Source organism: Austrofundulus limnaeus, unplaced genomic scaffold, assembly GCF_001266775.1.
Source record: "Austrofundulus limnaeus strain Quisiro unplaced genomic scaffold, Austrofundulus_limnaeus-1.0 Scaffold832, whole genome shotgun sequence".
Taxonomy (NCBI): Eukaryota; Metazoa; Chordata; class Actinopteri; order Cyprinodontiformes; family Rivulidae; genus Austrofundulus; species Austrofundulus limnaeus.
In genome coordinates this window covers 138,475-143,444 of record NW_013953234.1, presented here as the reverse complement: position 1 = coordinate 143,444, position 4,970 = coordinate 138,475, and the positions used below count along the sequence as shown (strand labels likewise).

The window sequence follows — 4,970 nt, the reverse complement described above, 5'->3', positions numbered from 1 at the left end:
CAGCTGATAGCAGGTCACAAATTTAGCTCACAAATTTTTAATTTGTGGAGATTTAATTTTTTTACTTCATTATTATTAATAATTTTATTAACCTTTGATTTTCCTGTAAAAACAGCTGAAGTGGCTGAAAACAGATCAGTGTCGATGTTTTTCTGCTCTGATCCACTGAGTAAAGTCTGCAGGTGAACGTGCTTTGTTTACGTTGAGCGCAGACCCGCATTAAGAGTAAATTCTTTCGTTTGTTTGATTTCACCTTGTTCCGCTCGTCTTGAATAATTTGCTGAGTTGYTTTTATTTTTTGAGGAATGTTCAGTTTTCAGTAGAAATTTAAATTTTCTCCTRATGACCTCCTCTTCCTCCCCCTCCTCTCCATCACTCTCCTCTTCTCGTTTCTGCTGACTCAGAGGAAACGTTGAGCCGTGTGACAGCCGTCACCTCAGCCGGTCAGTGTGTGTGTGTGTGTGTGTGTGTGTGTGTGTGTGTGTGTGTGTGGTGATATGCAGTGGACTGTGTGTGTCGGGTGGGGGGGCAAAGAGAGATATCACCATGACGACACTGAGGGCTTTTCTTTCTATAAATCAGAGCCGAGTCCATCTGAGCTCAAACAAAGCGAGTGAGGAAGAGGAGGAGGAGGAAGAGGAGGGCTGTGGGGTGTCTCTGGCGTCTGGAGCTGCTGCTGCTGCGATTCGACACAGTCAGCGTCTCTTCGGCTCAGCTTACCTACACACACACACGCACACACACACACACACACACACATCCTTTCAATAAAACTGATGATGACATCCATCCTCTTCTTCTTCTTCATGATGATGATGATGAGGAGCCACTTTTGTTTGGGATTTGAATCATTTTAGAACTCTAAAAACAAATCAGAGAATCAGAGTTCCCTCCTCGCTCTGCTGCAGGAAGAGATGTCATTTTTTTGTTTGTTGATAAAAGTGACGCAGCTTCAGACTCGACTTGTTTAACTTTAACAGTTTGAGCTTCAGTTTCTTCCTTATTTAAACTTCTCACACAAACTGAGACGTTTCTGTTAATTTAAAATCAGATTCAGGAACATCTGCTTGAATCAAACGTATTAATTATTAATATTTGTTCTTCAGGCATCCAGAAGTATTTATGAAACCTGGAGAATTCACCTCAGAAAAGTTAGAAAAGAAAAATAAATGTTTCTTCTCTCAGCGATGATGTCAGTCGTGATGATGTCGGTCGTGATGATGTCAGTCGTGTGATGTCAGTCGTGGGATGTCAGTCCTATGATGTCAATCGTAATGATGTTAGTCGTAATGATGTCAGTCGTATGATGTCAGTCATGTGATGTCAGTCGTGGGTTGTCAGTCGTGATGATGTCAGTCGTGATGATGTCAGTTGTGTGATGTCATTTGTGTAATGTCAGTCGTGGGATGTCAGTCATGGGATGTCAGTCGTGGGATGTCAGTCATGATGATGTCAGTCGTGTGATGTCAGTTGTGGGATGTCAGTTGTGATTATGTCAGTCGTGGGATGTCAGTCGTAATGATGTCAGTCGTGGGATGTCAGTCATGTGATGTCATTCGTGTGATGTCAGTCGTGATGATGTCAGTCATGGGATGTCAGTCGTGATGATGTCATTCGTGTAATATCAGTCGTGGGATGTCAGTCGTGGTGATGTCAGTCGTGATGTCAGTCGTGATGATGTCAATCATGATGATGTCAGTTGTGATGATGTCAGTCGTGGGATGTCAGTTGTGATTATGTCAGTTGTGGGATGTCAGCCGTGATGTCAGTCGTGGTGATGTCAGTCGTGATGATGTCAGTCGTGATGATGTCAATCATGATGATGTCAATCATGATGATGTCAGTCGTGATGATGTCAGTCGTGTGATGTCAGTCGTGGGATGTCAGTTGTGATGATGTCAGTTGTGGGATGTCAGCCGTGATGTCAGTCGTGTGATGTCATTCGTGATGATGTCAGTCGTGGGATGTCAGTCGTGATGATGTCAGTCGTGTGATGTCAGTCGTGGGATGTCAGTTGTGATGATGTCAGTCGTGGGATGTCAGTTGTGATGATGTCAGTCGTGGGATGTCAGTCGTGGGATGTCAGTCGTGTGATGTCAGTCGTGGGATGTCAGTTGTGATGATGTCAGTCGTGGGATGTCAGTCGTGGGATGTCAGTCGTGTGATGTCATTCGTGTGATGTCAGTTGTGATGATGTCAGTCGTGATGATGTCAGTCATGGGATGTCAGTCGTGTGATGTCGTTTGTGTGATGTCATTCGTGTGGTGTCAGTCGTGATGATGTCAGTCGTGTGATTTCAGTCGTGGGAAGTCAGTCGTGCTGATGTCAATCGTGATGATGTCAGTCGTGGGATGTCATTCGTGTGATGTCAGTCGTGATGATGTCAGTCGTGATGATGTCAGTCATGGGAATTCAGTCGTGGATGTCAGTCGTGATGATGTCAGTCGTGTGATGTCAGTTGTGTGATGTCATTCATGTAATATCAGTCGTGGGATGTCAGTCGTGTGATGTCAGTCGTGATGATGTCAGTCATGTGATGTCACTCGTGGGAAGTCAGTCRTGATGATGTCAATCGTGATGATGTCAATCGTGATGATGTCAGTCGTAATGATGTCAGTCGTGGGTTGTCAGTCGTGATGATGTCAGTCGTGATGATGTCAGTTGTGTGATGTCACTCGTGGGAAGTCAGTCGTGATGATGTCAGTCGTGATGATGTCAGTTGTGTGATGTCATTTGTATAATGTCAGTTGTGGGATGTCATTCATGTGATGTCAGTCATGATGATGTCAGTCGTGTGATGACAGTTGTGTGATGTCATTCGTGTGATGTCATTCGTGTAATATCAGTCGTGGGATGTCAGTCGTGTGATGTCATTCGTGATGATGTCAGTCGTGTGATGTCAGTCGTGATGTCAGTCGTGTGATGTCAGTCGTGGGATGTCAGTCGTGGTGATGTCAGTCGTGATGATGTCAGTCGTGTGATGTCAGTCGTGGGAAGTCAGTCGTGATGATGTCAGTCGTGATGATGTCAGTCGTGGGATGTCAGTTGTGATGATGTCAGTCGTGGGATGTCAGTTGTGATGATGTCAGTCGTGTGATGTCATTCGTGATGATGTCAGTCGTGTGATGTCAGTCGTGATGATGTCAGTCGTGTGATGTCAGTCGTGTGATGTCAGTCATGGGATGTCAGTTGTGATGATGTCAGTCGTGTGATGTCAGTCGTGGGATGTCAGTTGTGATGATGTCAGTCGTGATGATGTCAGTTGTGGGATGTCAGCCGTGATGATGTCAGTAGTGTGATGTCATTCGTGTTGATGTCAGTCATGTGATGTCAGTCGTGTGATGTCAGTCGTGGGATGTCAGTTGTGATGATGTCAGTCGTTTGATGTCATTCGTGATGATGTCAGTCGTGTGATGTCAGTCGTGATGATGTCAGTCGTGATGATGTCAGTCGTGATGATGTCAGTCGTGTGATGTCATTCGTGGGATGTCAGTTGTGATGATGTCAGTCGTGATGATGTCAGTCGTGTGATGTCATTTGTGTAATGTCAGTCGTGATGATGTCAGTCATTATGATGTCACAGCCTGCTCCATCCTGCAGGTTTCAGAAGGTTCCTGCTCCTCAGAGACTCTTCAGGTTCTGCAGAAAACTGATCAGCAGGTGTGTTGAAGCAGAGAAGTAGCTGAGACATGCAGGGTTCTCCAGGACCTGGACCAGGACCAGGACCTGGACCTGGACCTGGACATCTCTGGATTAAATAAAGGAAACAGCAGATCAGCTAAAAGACTCAGATTTCGACATGAACCTGAATCAGCAGGTGAGACCTGTTAGCTGTTAGCTGTTAGCACTGGTCAATGTTTGGTTCAAACATGTTTCATCCATCCATCCATCCATCCATCCATCCATCCATCCATCCATCCATCCATCCATCCATCCATCCATCCATCCATCCAGTAAAAACAGCTGATTTATTAAACTAACTGATGTCATGAATCGGCTGATTTGTTTTCAGAGACCAGAAGCTGTAATATTTCTCAGCTCTGTCTCACAAACGTCTCAAACTTTCTGTTTTAACTTCTGATAAACTTGAATCCTTTGAAGTTAAATAAAAAAGAAATATGTTTTAGTTTAACTTCAAAGTGTTGAAGTTAATCAGAAGTTAAACAGACTCCAGACTCCATCAGGATTACACAGCTAAAACTCCGGCTGGTAGTAGCAGAGAGTCAGAGTCAGCCCAGTGTGTCTGTTAGCAAAATATCTCAAAAGGTCAGGACTGACCACAAACTGATGCTTCATTTATTGATCATAATAATTAATAATCTGATACTGTATAGACATTTTATTTTTATTCTGTTTCTACTTTTTACGTGACCGAAGTTTTAAAAAAATATGTTTTCATTAATTCTTCTTTCATCAAATAAGTCCATTCAGACGGTGAACACTTGTCCTTAAAAAGCAGTGTAGTTTTGACACGTCAGTGTTTTTATTTGTCAGGTACCTGCAGCTCCAGCAGGACCYGGGGGTCCCGCTCGGCTGTAAAAAGTTGTCACTTCTCGCAGAATGTAATTGATGTTTTTTGATAAATCACCTGCGCGGCGTTTACACTCACGGGGTATTAATAATTATTACTCCTGATCTGGTGATGGAGTTAGTGACCCAGGGGCCAGGAGCCCCCCCCCACAGAGTGGGGGGGGAGCTGTTGGTGGGGGGGGGGGGGGGTACCACTCTGGAAAGCAATTTGGCATCACTGGTAGCGTTTCTGCCACTGCGGCCCCTGACTGAGCTGCCTTCACTGGACACACACACACACACACACACACACACACACACACACACACACACACACACACACACACAGCTCCACATAATAGTAAAAATAATAATAATAATTAATATTAATAGGTTTTTCTCTATCATTTTTCTGGTTTTTCCTCCTCCCGCGGAGCTCCGGAGCAGCGGCGCTCGGCGGG

The 4,970-nt window shown here is 44.6% G+C and overlaps 1 long non-coding RNA gene across 1 annotated transcript in view; it reads left to right on the top strand.

Annotated features, from left to right (window-relative positions):
- LOC106532795 (uncharacterized) overlaps positions 1 to 845 on the top strand; it is a 1,643-nt gene extending 798 nt beyond the window's left edge. Inside the window, exons 2-3 of the long non-coding RNA XR_001312148.1 lie at positions 405 to 443; positions 583 to 845. This is a non-coding gene — a long non-coding RNA (uncharacterized LOC106532795). The remainder of the gene's footprint in view (positions 1 to 404; positions 444 to 582) is intronic.
- The last annotated feature ends 4,125 nt before the right edge of the window (positions 846 to 4,970 follow it).